The 21071-nt window shown below is 36.1% G+C and overlaps 1 long non-coding RNA gene across 1 annotated transcript; it reads left to right on the plus strand.

Moving 5' to 3' along the window:
- The first annotated feature begins 5506 nt into the window (after window positions 1-5506).
- On the plus strand, window positions 5507-18971 carry LOC149134785 (uncharacterized). Its single transcript, XR_016242673.1, has 3 exons — window positions 5507-6297; window positions 8687-9091; window positions 16870-18971. It is a non-coding gene; the product is annotated as an uncharacterized LOC149134785 (long non-coding RNA).
- The last annotated feature ends 2100 nt before the right edge of the window (window positions 18972-21071 follow it).

Here is a 21071-nt window from a genome sequence, read left to right on the forward strand (position 1 = left end):
ATATGTGTATGTATCCATGCATGTATGTATACACACACACTCACGCACACACGAATACATATCTATCTATCTATCTATCTATCTATCTCTCGGGGCGAACCTGGGCGTCGACGAGGAATACCTGACCCGCCTGTTCAGGACGACTTTCGGGCCGGGACCTATGGACAACTTCCAGAGATCCCTGGCCTGGCAGTGTTACCGAGAGGCGCTACCCGTTCGGGATAAGCTCTATAGACACGGCTCGCGAAATGCGGGGCCGACCTGCCCGAGATGCGGTCAGAGCGACGAAACCGTTCTGCACGCACTCGTGCAGTGTCCAACCATTTCGGAGCTGTGGGCTTATGTCGAACGACTGCTGTCGCGTGTGGGACGAGTCGGTTTATCAACCGAGTCTATCGTCAATATCGTCACGCCTCCTTCCTTTAAACGGGAAGGAAGAGCTGTATTTATCGTACTTGTGGCTATGGCCAAAGAATGCATCTGGTGGACGCGTCTGAAAGGATTAGAGACAAATACTTTCCTCTCTGGTCAATCTCTCATCAACTTTTTCAAGTATCACTTGAAAAGGAAGGTGAGAGTAGAGAGGCAAGTGTTGTCTAGCAAATGTTTCGAAAAAAGATGGATACATGTAGCAAGAATGGCACGTATAAATGACGAAGCCACCTTGACCATGATTCTATAAAACGTTTTAAAATTTTGTAAACAGAGAGTTACTTACGTTTCTTGCTTAAATAAAAGAAATTTTATTTAACAAACTGTGACACTAAAGACCGAGGTTACCGTGGTCTTTTCGTAGGTTTTTCTTTCCACGGATAACCTTCCCATTTATTGGGAATTTTTTGTATTATTTCGTATTTTTTGTAAATACCCCAAACGTTTTGCGATGTTTTTTTTCATCGTTGTCCCCACTTTTGTTTTTTTTCTGCTTTGTTTTCGACCCCCTCGAAAAGAAAAAACTCTACATTTGTATTTTGTCCCCTCTGTGTTGAGCCCTGTGTGGCTAATAAAGAAACCTATCTATCTATCTACCTATCTATCTATCTATCTATCTATCTATCTATCTATCTATCTATCTACCTGTCTATGTCTGTCCGTCTGTCTGTTTGTCTCTCTATGTATATATATATCACGCACATTGTCACATTGCTTGTTGTTCCCTCATATGACTGTGTTTTGTTTTTTGCTTTTTGTACAATTTTGAACTGTGTGTGTGTGTGTGTGTGTGTGTGTAGAGAGAGAGAGAGAGAGAGAAAGAGAGAGAGAGAGAAGGAGAGAGAGAAAGAGAGAGAGAGAAAGAGAGAAAGAGAGAGAGAGAAAGAGAGAGATAAAGACAGACAGACAGACAGACAGACTTACATACATACAGACAGACAGACAGGCAGACAGACAGACAGACAGACAGACAGACAGACAGATAGATAGATAGATAGATAGATAGACAGATAGATAGATAGATAGATAGATAGATAGATAGATAGATAGATAGATAGATAGATACATTCATACATACATACACGTATACATACTTACATGTAATTCAAATATATATTTGTGTGTGCTGGCTTTGTGTCACAATTTGAAATCAGTATTAACAAACCAACAGTTTACCCCCGATTATAAGAACAGCGTATAAGTAAATAACATGTCACGCTTAAGAACCCATTATGAGAATTTTAGCTCCAGTTTCATATGTTGATTAATTAATTAATGTAACAAAAACAAGAGCGTATTGCTAAATTATTGTTCTGTTATGTTGGTTAGTCTCTTTTAGACACTATGATGCATTCATATATATTCATCGTTCACTAGTATTGTATTTGAGCAGCACTTATATATGTTCAGTTAACTGTGATATATTCATATATGCATTAGTGCATTAAATGTGCGTTCCTTACATAGCGGTGCATTCTCATACGTTAATAGCAAGGTATTACATTGATATATAATTTAATAATAGTATTACATTCACATCTGTTAATAGCATGTGTCATTAGGTAAGACCAACCAAAGAAACTCGTGAAGAAATCAAACAATATGGTTATGATGTGGATCGATGAAAAGTTTTTCTCATTCGATGATATTATTGGTATCTGACACAATAATATCTGATATAATTATCTCTTTATTTCTCTTTCATATTCTCTTATTTTATAGCTTGATCTCGCTTTCATCTACCCACCAAAACTATATGTTATCTCTGTAATGTCCTTATCACTCTTTTATCTTGTCGTTTTTTTCCTTCTTTTCCTTCAGTTCTGATATCATTGATCTTTCCTTTCTTGAGAGCTATTACATCTTTATCTATCTATCTATCTATCTATCTATCTATCTATCTATCTATCTATCTATCTATCTATCTATCTATTTATTATTATTATTATCAAGTGGTTTTCTTTTTTCTCATTCTTTCATCTTACGTTCATTTCAATAATTATATCATAATTAAATAATTATTATTTATATGTCCGCTATTCCTGATATTTATAAACAGTTTTGGTATCATGTTCTTTTTTCCAAGATAATGTCAAAAATAGCAGCTCAAACAATGAAAGAGCCGAGTCAACTATTCAGTTTACCATAATGGAAACGATTTTAAATTGGTCGTTAATGTTGTTGTTGTTGCAATGGATGGTTCAATTTGAATTTAAGAAATACTTTGAAGTCTGACTACTGATGTTTGTTTTATAAATAGGTGAAGGCGGAGTAGTGTGTACAGAGGTAGAAGCAACAAAAACTTAAATGGTAACATCAATATTGATGAAATAAACTCCAAACACTATCCTTTTCAATATCGTAATGAACAACACCCTCATTACAGAACCAAACGGGAAAAACGCCTACGAGGTTGCCAAAGCTGCTAAAAAGTAACAATCTAATCTCCGTCAAATCATGCTCTACGGTTGTGTGTGTGTGTGTGTGTGTGTGTGTGTGTGTGTATGTGTGTGTGTGTGTGTGTGTGTGTGTGTGTGTGTGTGTGTGTGTGTGTGTGTGTGTGTGTGTGTGTGTGTGTGCGTAGCAGCTGAACACTGAGGTCGATGTAATCGATTTACTCCACCCCCGAAATTGCTGGCCTTGTCTTAAAATTTGAAATCGTCATCATCGTCGTCGTCGTCATCGTCATCGTTTTCATCGTCATCATCATCACCATCACCATCACCATCATCGTCATCATCATCATCGTCATCGTCATCAACCTCGTCGTCGTCATCGTTATTATTATTATTGTTATTATTATTATTATTATTATTATTATTATTATTATTATTATTATTATTACTATCCTCATCATCGTTATCATCATTATATACGTACATATACATATGTATTCATACATACACACATGCATGCATGCATGCATACATACATACATACATACATACATACATACCAACTTATTTGCTTACATTCTTACTTACTTACACTTGACATCTGACGAATATTGTCTGGGATGGACAAGAAAAAGCATGTACAGTCATAGAGGTCAGCCGTCCTGCTGATGTGAATATCTCTTTGAAAATCAAATAGAAAGAAGATTACGATGGACAACTGCTTCGTAACCTCCAGCTTCTATATCCGGATTACAAATTTACATTTATACCAATAATAATTGAAACACTTGGTTTTGTAAGTAAATGCCTAACTGTCGTCCGGATAAGATTGAGTTATCAGAAAAAAAGAAATCAACCGATTCGCACATGACAAATACAATCGGTAAGCGGAACAATAAAACTATGGAAGACTTTTCTGAGGTTACATACATACATACATACATACATACATACATACATGCTTAAAGGAGAATCTGGATAAACTGGGGTTTTCAGAAAGAGAAATCGCCCGGGCAATTCGTACATTACAAGTGCAATCTGTGAGTGGAACAGTAAAAATATGCAAGACTTTTCTCAAGTTCCAAATGTGGATTTGTCTGTGTTAACTACACCCCAAAGATGGAGTCTTGTGTTTTTGTTGGAAACCGGCTCCCACCTCAGTTGAAGATTTATAATAATTAGAAAATAGGAGAGACTATACATACATACATACATACATACATACATACATACATACACGAAACGGAATTAAGCAGCCAACAGGTATATTCCAGGTTGATAGCTTATTTGTAATGCTGTTGTACTACCAGTAAATACTTTGTAAGCCCTGTTAACAAAATACAAAGGCTACATGTCGGGATATACAGAAAAGAATTACGTTAATGTTACCCACACATTTTTTGTTGAAGACCTAAAATTATATTCTAGTAATATGAACAACATCAAGAGACAATTAGAACTAGTCACAGCATTCTCACAAGATATAGGACTTGTGATAGATACACTACCTCCTACCTAGAAGGATATATCTTCGCTATTCAGGAACAGGAGATAACTATTAATTACTTGATAACAAGAGATACAAAGATTTCGCCAAGCTTCCACGTTGTGATAAAAAAATGTCGGCTCTGCTATACGAGTGTGGAAAATATTACTGACATCATCAGCAGCTGCCTCAAAATATCTATGAGATACTACATGCTCCTGAGGTATGATATAGTTGCAAAGACTATTTACTATGCTCTCCGTAGGAAGGTCTGCCCTGATGTATTCATCAAAGGCATGTCAGAACCAGCAGGTATTCACACCTTTAAAAACAAGGTATACCGGTGGAACACACCCAATAACAACATCATTTCGGCGCAAACATAACAGGCCTGTTTTATGGTACAGGGAACAAAAATAACGCGCTGTTGTAGAGGTCAGCTGCCCAGCAGATGCGAATGTACAACCAAAACTTCAGGTAAAAAGAGAACGTTTATGATGAATTAATGCGGAACTTACAGCTCTTGTACCCTGAGTATGAATTCTCATTTGTACCTGTTATCATAGGTGCATTAAGTTTTGTGCCAACAAATTTGCACAAAAACCTAGAAATATTCGGTTTCATGGAAAAAAGCAAAAGAAACTGACGCGGATTCTCCAAATCCAATCTATTAGTGACACGTTGGAAATTTGTAAGATATTCCAGAAACTGTATGTATGTATGTATGTATGTGTGTGTACCTGTGTGTGTGTGTGTGTGTGTGTGTTAATCTTCGTGTTAGTCCCCATCCCGGTGCTGGGCAACCGGTGCTGGTTTGTTTACGTCCCCGTAACGTTTCGGCAAAAGGGATAGTTAGAATAAGTACCATACTTAAAATTTTTTTTAAAAAACATAAGTGGTTGGGCTGGATTTGATCAGCAAAAACTTCTCAAGGCAGTGCTCCAGCATGGACACAGTCCAATATAAGAAAACAAAACATAAAGCTCTTATAAATTAATGTTTCATCTCTTTATCGAACTGTCCATTATCGCTGTTATCTTTTCCCCATTGTCGTCATCTCTTTCATCAATCAACCCAGTTTTCTTTCTTTTCTTTCTTTGTCTTTTATTTCATTCATCTTTCTTAATTGAAAGTTATTACGTCTTAATAATTTAAAACAAATGTCATCTACTAACTTTTTCCATTTCTTTAAATTGAAAAGAATTTTTTTTTAATATTATTATATAATAATTAAACAATTATATAAAATAATTATATAAAGGAGTGGCTGTGTGGTAAGAAGCTTGCTTCCGGTTACAGTGGTTCATTCGTTTTGTTGGATTTGTGTGACATAGACGTGTGTTTTTGGCTGTGCGACGTTTTTCCTCTTGTGTGATGGAGGGGCGTCGAATGAGGAGTTGCGAGGCTTTGAGTTATTATGTGCCAAGCGTTGAAAGCTGCCCGTCCTCGGACTATGTGTCGTCTGAAGAAGAAATGGTAAAGTGTCTCAAGAAAATAGACAAAGCTATGGAAAATAGAAGAAAAGTACGAAGACATAAGGCTGGAAGATGTAAGCAAGTATAAGGGAATGCTTGAAGAGGAGGGGAACAAAGTGAAGGTGTGTCCCTCCCCGTCGAAGAAGTCTTAAAGAAAACAGCGGAAAGAACGGTAGTTTATAGGATGTACTCGGTGACAGCTGGAAAAATTGAGAACATGTCTACGGTACAGATAGAAAAGGCCTTAAGACCAGTCTGGCAAGGGATTTCGTACCTTGCTAGAGGTAAAAAAATTTGGAACGATAGAGGTGCAGTTCGAGAATGTAGCTACTGCCAGGCTGCACTCGGCAACATCGCTGAAAACGAATAAGGTAGTTCTTCTACCCGTATACCGGAGCATATGCGATGTGCGGTGGTGGACCCGGAGTACCTGGCGAGATTGAGGAAGTATGTGGAAGATTTTACGTGGTGGGAAAAGAGAATAAATACAAGTACTATGCCAGAGCGGGTGAGTTATTTTGACATTCTCAAAAAATATAAAATAGATATATTGAATAAAAAAAAAGGTAATATAGTTCTATATTTAAGAGATGAGGAATTATGTGCATTATTTTCATTTAACGGATATTTGTCCACATCTTGTTTGTTGTTAACACAACGTTTCGGCTGATACACCCTCCAGCCTTCATCAGGTGTCTTGGGGAAATTTCGAACCTGGGTTCTCATTCCTAAGGTATTTTTCGATGTTATTATTATTATCATTATTATTATTCAAGTCACTGCCTAGAATCGAACTCGGAATCTTGGGGTTCGTAGCTCGCGCTCTTAACCACTACGCCATATGCCCAGGCGTAGTATAATAATAATAACATCAAAAAATACCTTAAGAATAAGAACTCAGGTCCGAAATTTCCCCAAGACACCAGATGAAGGCTGATGGGTATATCAGCCGAAACGTTGTGTTAACGACAAACAAGATGAGGACAAATATCCGTCAATTGTAAATAATGTAAAAAAAAAAAAAAAAGAAGGCAAATTGCTTTTATAAATGGTAACGAAAAAGATGTATAAACTGTGATAGCAAATGGTAATACAAAGATGAGGACAAATATCCGTCAATTGTAAATAATGTAAAAAAAAAAAAGAAGGCAAATTGCTTTTATAAATGGTAATGAAAAAGATGTATAAACTGTGATAGCAAATGGTAATACAAACGGTGTGGTTACAGGTTCGGAGGTGGGGCCGAACGACTTCATTTCATCTTTCATTATATAATTTCATTCATTTCATTCGTTTTTTTGTCCGTACCTTGTGGTGTCCCCTCTGTGTAGGGCCTTTATGGCCAATTTTCATGAAATAAAGATGCTTGATTCCCAAACCACATGGTTCCGGGTTCAGTCCTACTGCGTGGCACCTTGAGCAAGTGTCTTCTACTATAGCCTCCGGCCGGCCAAAGCCTTGTGAGTGGATTTGGTAGACGGATACGTGTATGTGTGTTTCTCCCCCACCACCATCGCTTGACAACCGATGCTGGTGTGTTTTCGTCCTCGTACCCTAGCGGTTCAGCAAAAGGGACCGATAGAATAAGTACTACGCTTATAAAGAATAAGTCCTGGGGTCGATTGGTTCGACTAAAGGTGGTACTCCAGCATGGCCGCAGTCAAATGACTGAAACAAGTAAAAGAATTAAAGAATAATTAAATAATGGTTTCTTTTATATTTTATCTTTCATTTACTTCAGTCATTAGATTGAGGCCACGCTGGGGCACTGGCTAGAAGAATTTTTTGTCGAATGAACAGACCCCAGTACTTAGGTTTTATTAGGCTTGGTAATTATTCTATCGGTTTCTATGCTGAACCACTAAATTACGTGTACGTAAACACACCAACACCGATTGTCAAGCGATTGACAACCCCCCCCCCCCCTCCCACACACACACACATACGACGAGCTTCATTCCGTTTCCATCTACTATATCCACTCAGATGGATTTGATCGGCCTCAGACTATAGTAGAAGACACTTGACCAAGCTGCCACGCACTGGTACTTGAAAAATTCTTTATAATTTTCACAACTTTTAGTGGGAGGGTGTTAGCCGATTTCATCGATTCCAATGTGCAAATGGTACTTATTTTATCAACCTCGGAGGCATGAAATGGTAAGTTGACCTTGGCGGGATTTGAAAGCAGAACGCAAAGAGCCAAAACTAATACTGAACGATCTTGCCAATTCACTTCATAATGGTCTCTGGTTTAGGTTACAGGCCAGTAGTTTTGCGGGGCGAGGTTCAGTCGATATCGTTGTTCCCAGTATTTGATTGGTAGTTCGAAGAAGAAGAAGAAGAAGAAGAAGAAGAAGAAGAAGAAGAAGAAGAAGAAGAACAACAACAACAACAACAACAAGGTTTCCTAAAGAGTTAAAAACTAGTCAACTGTTTTCTTTTTTAATATGGCTACCATAAGAATCTATCCATGAAAACAAATTACATGTCTTTTTTTTGTAGATACATCTGTACTTTCATCAATAATCAATGAAAAGTTATTGATCCTTAGTATCTTTTATCAATGAGATGATGAAGAGTAAGTGTTCCTTTTGTTCTTGTATATTTAATTTCCTTACCATTTTTTCTTTTTTCGTTTTTGAATCGGAGACATTAAAGAACAGGTTTAAAAACCTGGAATCTGCTTTGGTAGCGAATCGAAGAAATTATGTTCTAACTCAACTATACACTTCTTCAGTTCATTGGAGGCCGCAACCACAACATATATGTACGAAGGTGGACTGAAAAGCTCATAGGTTGACTATGAAGGAGTGATGCTAGAGCTGTGAAATCTTGCATGCATTAATTTCAACTCTTCTTATTAATAGATGCATTGTTTCTTTTTTTTTTTTCAGGTAAACTGACATCTGATTGTTGAAAGAAGACTTCAAAAGTAACTGGTAACGACTGAGGCTTTGAATTGGTTGAACACCCACCTTATTCTCTTGATTTGGTTCCATCTGATTATCATCTGTCCCTTAACAGGAAAAAGCATTTGGCTGGGAACAAGTATCCCAGTGATGATTGCGTCATATCTGCTGTTGATGACTTTTCAACCAACAAGATGAACGCTTCTTCACCAATAGGATCCAAGTACTGCAATACCGGTTGAAAGAAACATGAGTGGACCGCAAGTGGGACTATGTTGAAAAATAAACCTCATTTGGTCACATCCAATCAGAGTGTCTTGGTCCGCTTATGAACTTTTCAGTCGATCCTCGAACGCATTTCTTCTGTCCATTGTGTCACAACCACAACAGGTATGTATTTCATAAAAAAGAATAGGAAGCTCTAAAAATATCAGTTGTTTTAGATGTCTGGATATTTAGTGCAGTTGTAAAAGTCTCTCACTATCAAAATGTTTCTTAAGTAACAAAATTCCCAGATAACTAACTAGTCTATGAACAAACAAAATGCCTTTGCAAGCTTCACGTTAAGCTGGAGATCAAGACTACCGTTTGGTATTAAAACTGATTCTGTCGCTGTTAATTATTGTTAATGAGCCCACTGGCTATTTGCGACATCAGTGTCTGAATAGACGCAGAGATTCTATGTGTCATTCACGAAGAGATTCGACTGTTATCACGCTGCTGGATATCTGACACTGAGGAACCCACAGTGGGGTGAAATCATGTGATCTAGTAGTTCCAGTAGTGGTAGCAGACGATTCTCGTCTGTCAAGGATATAATTTCGAGTGCTTTTATGCACCATGGGTCCTTATAAGAGTTTCTTTCGAGGTAAATAACACAGTAATTCTGTGTTCTAACAAAACCTCCACGTTAAGTTGGCGGTCAAGATTTCCTTTTGGTTTTAACGCTGCTTCTGTGACTGTTAAAAATAGGATCACCTTGTCAATTTTTCAGACAGTGTTTCTGTTCGTAACTGGGTTTATGCTGATTATTTGTTTTTTAGTATGAACTTTCTCTTTAATCATACCCTTATCATCCCCTTTCTCTGTTAGTTTAATCAGTAGTTTACGTTGGATTGCAAATGAAATAAAACTATAAAAAAATTAGCAAAATCACAATTGTAAAGCGAATAATGACACGAGCTATAACTCACAGAAACAGCGATTAATCATCGTCTGAAATTACCTGGCATCTAACGAAATGAGCCCTTATAAAGCGCATTCAAACATTTAGGCATAAAAATTTGCCGTTATAATGAATTATTATGAGTCAAATTTCAACCAAAAGGTGAAACAAAAATAAAAATGAAAAATTCATTAGCCATACAACAAGTATTTTAGCAACATTTACTAAATTTCATGAGTTTTACCAAATTTTCTATACAGAGCCAAATTTGCAAAATATGATTAAAAAAAAAAAAAACAGAAGAAAGATCAGCTTCGATAGCTCTGGTTTCCACACATTATTTTCTATTAATTTATATCATGCGGCTTTGGTCGACTGGAAATTATAGCAATATAACTTCCACCCGATGTCATAGTGATAGTATAGATATATCGTACGCAGTAGAAACATACTCAGAAATCATGTTGTTGCACAACGAACTTCGTAACCACAAAACCTGGCCTATAGAATACAAAATATTTCAGCTGTTTAAACCAAGATCAAAACCCCTACACAGTGGCTCTGTCTGATAAAAAAGGACATCCGAGCTCTTTCAAATCACACCCTGTCGACAAAATAGACCCCAGTAAAAGATCGAGGTCAATGTAATTGACTAGCACATCGACGACACAAAATTCAGGCTTTGTAAATATAGTAAAAAGAATCATCATCATCATCATCATCATCGTTTTTTTTTTTTTTTGTTTCGTCTAATTCTTTTATTTGGGGAGAAGTAAGAGGTTTGAACTGTTCTACTTTCTTTCGAAGTTGATAATAATAGAATAAATTATTTACGCGCGCGCACACCCACATATATATATATGTATATATTCATGTACATATACATAGATATGTGTGTGTGTGTGTGTACAGATGCTACGCAAATCTCTTATAATCTAAAGAGATAATAATTCACTCTTGACCTTCATCATAATATCTAAGCTTTCTATTTAATCCAGTCAAGCGAAAAAAGAAGAAAAAAAAAAAGAAAAGAGAAAGGAAATCCGTATATTCTGTGAAAAATTACTGCTCAAGTGTCTAGCTTGTGAGATAGCACTTGTTTTGTGTTGCTTTGTTTTAACCTCTTTACTTTATAGTCCTTGTGTTTGATTGTTTTGGGTGTTTTTTTTTGTACAGATCGATAACCATGAGCTGATTGATCTCAGTTTGATATGCTACAGTATAGCTCGTATCCGTTGGAATATCCAGGCTTAGACAATATCGACTGAAAGAAATATCTCTTCTCGATTATGCAATATCTTGGTAGCATTAACGATTCTTAATCTCGATAATTCTTCTTCTTCTTCTTCTTCTTCTTCTTCTTCTTCTTCTTCTCCTCCTCCTTCTTCTCCCCCTCCCCCTCCTTCTCCTCCTCCTCCTCCTCCCCCTCCTCCTCCTCCTCCTCTTCCTTCTTCTTCTCCTCCTCCTCCTCCTCCTCCTTCTTCTCCTCCTCCCCCTCCTCCTTCTTCTTCTCCTCCTCCTCCTTCTTCTTCTTCAAGATACAACACAACAATGTTATCCATTTTAAGTTCTTTATTATCTAAAGTACCTATTTAACGCTTATATATATATATATATATATATATATATATATATATATATAGATGTATGTGTGTGTGTGTGTGTGAGTGAGTGTGTATATGTATATATATATGTATATTTATGATTTTTATTAATATGTAGCAGAAGCAACAGTGGCTCACTTAAATGTTAACACACGAGACTCGCAACCCTTGAGTCACTCTGTTGTTTCTGGTATTTCTTAATATATATATATATATATATATATATATATATATATATATATATATATATATAAATCATTGCTGCCATACATACATACATATATATATATATATATATATATATATATATATATATTACATACATATAAGAGGGATGACCACTAAGTGGATATCCCTTTTGCTAGAAGAAGACCACCTACGGTCTGACCACTAAGAAAAGATTGTTCTCAAGAAAATTCAGCAAACACCAGAACGTAAGCGAGCAAGACAAATGAAAAGATACAAAATATAAAGAATTAATTATAGACCGGGTTCCTTGTCAACTACTTACGTAATTACTTACGGAATTGTCTGCAACTCTTCAGTATGATCGTCCTTTGCAATATAATTTGCAGAACTATACACGAGACGTCCGCGTGAGATTGAACATGTATATAGTTCTACCAATTACATTTGGGGTTATTTTTCAAAAGTCTTCGTTTTGGCGATATATATATATATATATATATATATATATATATATATATATATATATATCCACTTCAAACAATGTAACAACACACGTGCTGTTGGCGATTTCTTTTCCTTCCTTGGGACTTTTCTCTTTCTCTTTTCCAACGAAGAGCTATGCTCAAAACGTTAAAAACTCTCTCCTTTTACCATGCGTCAAGCTAATGGATTAATTGTGCACGGCCGCTTATCTGTTAATTTTATTGTTCGTTCGTTTGAATTGACTATGTATGTGTGTGTGTGTGTGTGTGTGTATGTATGGATGTGTGTGTGTGTATATGTATGTATGTGTGTAGAAAGGTAACACACGAGTTGATATGTATAAGGAAAAAAAGACAAGTAGAAAATGCTAAAATAATTTTATCATGACGTATATTTTAGTATCGGTTTCCGTCGTTTAGACTTTTTCAACTAAGAGTAAATTAAGAAAAACAATTAAATTGGAGAAAAAACATTTAAATGAAATGCTTTGTAAATATTTCCATTGTCTTCAAATAGGAAAATATTTCCATAGTCTTCAGATAGTCTGTCTGTCTGTCTTTCTCTCTTCCTTTGTGAATGCTTGGTAGGTAGTAGTAAATTTGAAGGAATAGTTTACGTGTACAGAGAACTGATGGTTTAAGCAGGAGCAGCCGAGGGAGGAGGAGGAGGTGAAGAAGAAGAAGGAGGAGGGGGAGGGGGAGAGAGGAACCGCTACATTACGGGAACATGAATTAACACTGGGTATCAACCAATAGTGGGACACACATGCACACATACGTACGACGGGCTTCGATTTTGTGGGGCACCAGGACGATAGATATTAAAAACCACGTAATTAGTCTATGGATTACTGCTACATTTCACACACACACACACACACACACACACACACACACACACACACACACACACAGGTGAGCACATAAGTGCCAAACAAGGTGGAAAAAGATAGTACTCAAATACCAAAGGCAGAGTATTTTAACACCCGTCTGGTGACCTCATTTCAATATTAATCAATACTACCAATTATTTTCTTGACTCCTCCACCCGCGCTCTAAGCAAGGTTTTTTTTCGATCACTTTATAATATCTACATTTATATACATCTTACTGGTAATTTTCAACCTCACCCAACTGGTAAGGAATATTACACCGTTATAGTTTGAAAATCAACCACTCAATCAAATTTAAATGCTTATTCATGTGTGTGTGTGTGTGTGTGTGTGTGTGTGTGTGTGTGTGTGCGTGCGTGTGCGTATAACAATAATAATAACGACAATAATTCTAGGATGGAATTTATAAATATTTAATACATCGCTTCGCGCGTTTCCACAAAATCATTAAATATGTATTAGATATTTATAAATTCCATCCTAGAACTACAGTTATTATATATATCCTACATTATATCGGTTTAACCACGATGCAAGCCCCCAAAACTGACTTATTAGTCAGTATCATTAGACGGTAGCCGGCATAATGAAATAGGATCTTTATTTGCATACCCTTAACATTACCATAAACGGATTTAATATATATAGTGTCACGTGGCGGGATAGAAGAACGTATGTCTTGGGTGCAGAAATAGAAGGAAGTTACATCACATGATCTTATGTTTAGTTACCAATATGACATTTTTATTGTGGCGATATTATAGGGAGTTTTAAGGCAGCGAGCTGGCAGAATCGGTAGAACGCCAGGCAAAATGCTTAGTGGTATTTCCTGTCAGCCTTGACACATTTCCTGTGTCCTTATATTTATGAGTCGTGCTACTTCAGGCTGATGACGAGCAATGACTCAGAAACATGTCCCTGAATGCAGGCTAGGCTGGGTGGAGGTGCTTGTCTCCACCTCATAAATATAAGGACACAGGAAATGTGTCAAGGCCGATAGAAAGTGGTCCAGTTTCCTAGGGCTAAATGGCAACAGTATGATTCCCTTATTGGGATTGTCACGTTAAGTTGACAGTATACAACTGCTTTGCGAAAATGACTATACTGAAAATCATCAATACTATTTTTATAGACTATACTATTATATAATTTTTAAAAAATAAATAAACCTTATTTCGCGGAACCCCAGAATTTTTTCAACGAACCCTTGGCTTCCTCAAAATCCCCTTTGAGGAACGTTAGTCTAAAGAAATGTCTGCTAGCGAAAATGGTAATCAGCTCATGCTGTGATCTTAATTATTTTTCAAAATACCATGAATATCTGAAAAGCTCCTTTATAAATTCTTTTGTAGTTATGGAATATCAATAAATATGACTAAACTTCCTAACCATTAGCGGTATTTCGTTTGTCTTTATATCCTGAGTTCAAATTCCGCCGAGCTCCACTTTGCCTTTCATTCTTTCGGGGTCGATAAATTAAGTACCAGTTGCGTACTGGGCTCGATCTAATCGACTGGCCGCCTCCCCCCAAATTTCGGGCCTTGTGCCTAGAGTAGAAAAGAATATGCATATATATATATATATATATATATATATATATATATATATATATATATGTTGTTGTTGGCACTCCGTCGCTTACGACGTCGAGGGTTCCAGTTGATCCGATCAACGGAACAGCCTGCCCGTGAAATTAACGTGCAAGTGGATGAGCACTCCACAGACACGTGTACCCTCAACGTAGTTCTCGGGGATATTCAGCGTGACACAGTGTGACAAGGCTGGCCCTTTGAAATACAGGTACAACAGAAACAGGAAGTAAGAGTGAGAGAAAGTTGTGGTGAAAGAGTACAGTAGGGTTCACCACCATCCCCTGCCGGAGCCTCGTGGAGCTTTTAGGTCTGGGAATCGAAACCGCGATCCTATGACCGCGAGTACGCTGCCCTAACCACTGGGCCATTGCGCCTCTACTTATACACACACACACACACACACACACATATATATACACATATACACATACATACGTATATATATATATATATATATATATATATATATATATATATATATATATATATATATATATATATGTATGCATGTATGTATGTAACGTTTCTTATTACTTTAAACCTAAGGATATAGAATACTCGCGGGAATTAATAAGATGCAAATGATTTTAGTGAATAAATACAGAATATAAGTAATATGTAATATATTATAAATGTCGTCAGGAAAATTGAAAGTGAAGAAAAGCCTACGAATGTCGGAATAAATAAAAACAAAGCCTCCATTTATACACTAGCCAATATATGAACAATATATCAAAAATAGATATGTAAATTAAGTTCTTGTTATAAAGAAGCTATACGTTTAAATCCGTGAGGAACACTAGTTGGTGTGCTTATACCATATATTTATTATATTAACATCGCTGTCGTCTGATGAAGAAACACTACAGATGATGGTAACTCTACAATTTAACTGATCGAATATATTTGGTTCGCTAAAAGATATATTTTATATGAAAGAAGAAAAATTCAAACAGATAAATAAATGAACAAATATGAATAAAATAAATATAAAAATAGAATAAAATGTAATGAAAACCCCGCCCGGATCTTGTCAAATACGGAACAAAAAAAACTGGCCTTTGATCTTTTCACTTGAAATACATAAGTTATATTACGATCGAACTTCACTGAGAAAAGTAACAAAAGCGTTAGATCTTCTTTCAAGATTAGTGCTTCCCCCCTGTTGTGTATGTATGTACACACACACACACACACACACACACACAGACACACACACACACACACACACACACACACATATATATATATATATATATATATATATATATATATATATATATACATACATATATGCACACATGTGTGTGCCTACAAATGTAAATGTATGTATAAATACATCAGTAAGTATACATATATCCTACCAATATACGTCAATGCACACACACGCACACACACGCACACACACGCACACACACGTACATACCTATACATACACTCATAGATTTATCTGCGCGTGCATGTATAACTACATCAATATATACAAATTTATTCGCGTGTATCTATCTATCTATCTATATATATATATATATATATATATATATATATATATATATATATATATATTTATGTATGTATACACACAAACACATCCAAATACACACAGATATACCCACACGTATGTATCGTCATACATATATGTACATATATAAATATATATATATATATATATATATATATATATATATATATCCACACACACACACACACACACACATGATATGTGACATATGATATAGGATGTATACACATCAATATTACTTGATATGTTATTAATATTTATCTCTTCTTACATAAGAATTTTTAAGATTACGTTAAGGCAGATCACTGCTAAAACGAAGGAAAATGGAACATTAGAATTATAGTATCTACTTTCAAACTCGTTTCAGCTAAACGACGGTGTCTCCCCCTCTTCTCCCATTGCACAATGGAGAGCTTCTCGATACAGAAGAATTGAATTGCAGGGCGACTCTGTTAATGTTTCATATGTCATAAAAATGCTGTAAGGCGAAGTCTCTAAACTGTCGTAGTAGTTGCAGTGTGGTACTCAATAATACGATTTGGTTGTTTTGACTTACTGATTTCCGTGATCGAATCTTATCATAGTAGCAAACTTTGCCATTTGTCCCTTCGACGTGGTAATCGAAGACGGGGACGGCAGGACTTTAAGAAACTGAGACCAAATTCTCTGTAGTATATCATCTGGCTACATTCTAACTCACTTCCTTTTTTTTTTTCTTTAGGTGCCTAAAATGAATAATATTACACCCTCGTCAACACGTAAGGTTAGCGTGACGAGGAAAGGAAATCGTCGAAATAAAGACAAGAACCAAAAACATAAGGTCGAACGGAATTCAAACACAAAGTTCCACCGGCTGAGGCGATATATACCCTGGTGAATAAATAAACGACTCAACATTCATGTGCTAATATGTACCTCCTTGCGACAATGTAAACTTTGATTTAATCAAGATACCCTTAGCCTGACGAGTAGCCTGAGGTATACACTTCGGTTGGAAATTTACCATTTACGATGTTCCACTTGCTATGAAACATATGTAGCCCGGATCTTATACATACATACATACATACATACATACATACATACATACATACATACATACATACATATATATATATATATATACACACACACACACACACACACACACACACACACACACACACACACACACACACACACACACACACACACACACACACACACACACACATATATATATATATATACATATATACATATATATACATATATATGACGACCGCTCCATCTTGACAGACGATAGCCATCCCATCAACAATCCACACATATCATCACGCAGTACAATCACTCCGTTGGTGAGCCCTCAAGTGACTTTGAAGTCCGGCTGCTGAGCGACAAGGTCTACAGCACAGATGACAAATGTTCAAGCCTCTTGATCCTTGCTCGCTGGTATCTGATTCTAAGGAAACGCTTCTGTGAACCAGCATATGTCTCTTAAGTCCGGGTATTGTTTTACAAACCTTGTGACATATGCCACAGGTCGCAGAAGGCGGTTGGTATTTAGGGTGTCTGGAATTTCTACCCTCATGTGTTTTCATGTGATTCACATATCCTGCTTTTGACAGAAGAACGCGATCACATACAGTACACATCCTATACTCTCCACTGTTTATAATTTTTCCCTTTCGACAGGCCCGCTTAAGCTTAAGCATACATATATATACACACATATATATATACATATATAAACGTATATATATTTAACCCTTTCGTTACCAAACCGCCCAAAGCCGCCCGAAAAAAATTTTGGTTCATGTGACCAAGCCGCCCAAAACCGCCCGTAATCACCTATTCATATTTAAATGAGAATATCTGAGCAAATCTCGTTAGCACATTCGTGAAAACACGTGATTATTTGTGTAAACAGTTCAGCTATAGTTTTGTACGACGATCAACGTGTTTTTTTAATTTTGTGAATTTTGGGAGATTTTTTTCCAAATTTGTTCCTGTTGTGTTTTCAAAATTTGTAATCCTGACAAAAAAATGGATACGAATTTTATTCTGTCAAGCAGCGAGTCAGAATTCGAAGGATTTTCCGTTGAAAACCTTGATAAATCTAACTCTGTAACCGAAAAAAAAAAAAGCACGTGGTATTTGATAATGAATCTGAGGTTTCATTTTCCGAAAATGAAAGCAGTGAATACGAGAGCTCCGATGATAGCGATAAAGATAATGAATTAGTACCTGAATGGAGTGAAAATTAAAAAACTCCTTCTTTCAGTGATTTTTCTGAAGAAACTGGACCAAGTCACAGTCTTACCCAGGAGAGTAAAGCTTTAGACTATTTCTTTTTGCTTTTTCCGATGTGCCTATTTGAATTGATTACGGCGGAAACAAACCGTTACGCTAAATGTAAACAAAGCGTAAAAAAGGATAGTTTGAGGTTTCCCATAAACTTGAATGAAATTAAAGCATATTTTGCAATAAATATTATCATGGGCATTAGAAAGTTACCTAGAATAACAAATTACTGGAGTAGTGATGAACCCTTTGGCGACGAATATGTCGAGTATAATGACGAGGATACGGTTTTTAAAATTGACTCAATATCTACATGTAAGAGACACGAGCAGTACACCAGTACGTGGAAAACCAGACTTTGATCCCTTATTTAAAATAAGACCCCTCATTGACTGTGTTCAAAGCACATATAAAACAGTTTATAGATAAGGATATGGTGGGCTATAACGGCTGAGTGCGTTTTCAACAGTATATGCCAGGAAAGCGCACAAAATGGGGGATCAAAGTTTGGAAAAGATTTGTGAATCAAATACTGGGTACTGCTCTGGATTTAATCAAATACTGGGTACTGCTCTGGATTTTAATTTTATACTGGCAAAAGAGACAGTAATAAATCCAGTAATGTGCACAACTCTTCTATAATAATATTTTGTTGTATACCCAATCGAATATTAGCTAATAACCCGTTTTCCTATAGCGATGTTTGAACAAAAATTTAAATAATTTTATATTTTGTTGAATTTACCTGTAATTAAAGTCACTTTGTGACAAAAATTTTGGTATAGAATTGGTTGAGAACCTTTCGTTAATTTATCTTCCAAAAATCACATTAATATGTTGATAAATAAAAAAGTTAGAGTTGTTTAACGAAACCAGCCTAAATTTATGATTATGTTAGAAATTAATTGAAACACATAAGGGGTGTAATTTGGTTAGAAATATGGTAACGAAAGGGTAACGAAATAATAAGAGTGAAAAGTTGAATATTAATTTTATTAATATCAATTTAAAACCAGTGGCCTAGCAAATTGAGAAATTTGAAGATTCAGAAAAAATATATTACATACATAAAAGAGGGATGACCACTAAGTGGACATCCCTTTTGCTAGAATTTTCTTGAGAACAATCTTTTCTTAGTGGTCAGACCGTAGGTGGTCTTCTTCTAGCAAAAAGGATGTCCACCTTAGTGGTCATCCCTCTTATATGTATGTAAATGTATATATATGTATATATACATATATACATACATACACACACACACACACACACACACACACACACACACACACACACACACACACACACATATATACATATATGTATACTCTAGCAGAAATACCTGGCGTTGCCCAGATTAAGAGAAACAATGAAATTTTAAAATGCCATCTAGATTACGCAGGTTTCAATACTTACTTTCTACATTAATAACTCTCCAACCCATGTCAGCATGGAACATAGACGTTAAGTGAAATGTCAAAAGAAAGTTTTCAAGTCATATATGTATACAAAGTAACTATACATAATTCAAAAGCATGCTTGTGCAATTCTACCCCCCGCCCCCCAAAAACAAACAGGTACAAATTATAAATAATGAAAGATCGATTTTGGTGATTCATTTGGCAGATTTGGTGATTCATTTAAGAGAGAGAGAGAGAGAGAGAGGAGAGAGAGACAGAGAGAGAGACAGAGCGAGAGAGAGAGAGAGAGAGAGAGAGAGAGACAGAGAGAGAGAGAGAGAGAGAGAGAGAGAGAGAGAGAGAGCTAGTTAGACAAATAAGACAGATATATATAGATAAGATATAGACAGATAGATACAGATAGATATATAGAGATGGATAGAGAGATATAGAATAGAGAAATATAGAAAGATAGAGATAGACAGAGAGAGATGGATAGAGAGATATGGACAGAGCGATATGGGTAGAGAGATAGAGAGAAGTAAATATTTAAAAAACTTTTAAAGACGTGAATCTGATATAAAAAAGCAATATTTAAATTTTTTATGACTAATGGATAAAAGGAGACAGTCAATTTCTGAAAGTTACTTCGCAAAGAGTTACGTCCCTTCTCTATGTAACCCAAGAACGGGTTTTCTGCTCCCAGGGGGGGGGGGGCTGTTACTCATTCTGTGAAACATTTTAAGAGTCTAAAACCATCCATAAGTAATGTATGCTCCCAGTGTGGATGAAATCAGTTACAAAATACGGCCCGTCATAATCTTCTACACACACAGACAGAACGGATTTATATATAGAATATGTATATGTATGTATGTACGTATATATATTATATATATATATACACACACATACATACATACTAAGGCAGCCACTAAAATGGCTATACCAAAATGTTTCATGCACAATTACCAACGCTTGTATTTACCTCTAAATGTTCGCCGCGAGAGTCGACGTCTTGCACGCGACAAGAAGATGCAAAACAAAAGTCCTGTCCACATTGGCTTAACTTTGGTTTCTACGGTCATTACCCGAACGCTTCTTGCAAGGGTTTCAAGTATTGACTATTTATCGTTAATAATTGCTATCAGGTATTTTAGTTGCTCCACCCATTCTAGTTTCTGTCCTTTTATAGAGATGTCTGTTGAGATGTTACCGTTGGCGTTTGACATGATCATGTTTT

Source organism: Octopus bimaculoides, chromosome 7 (genome assembly GCF_046866305.1).
Source record: "Octopus bimaculoides isolate indiv1 chromosome 7, ASM4686630v1, whole genome shotgun sequence".
NCBI lineage: Eukaryota > Metazoa > Mollusca > Cephalopoda > Octopoda > Octopodidae > Octopus > Octopus bimaculoides.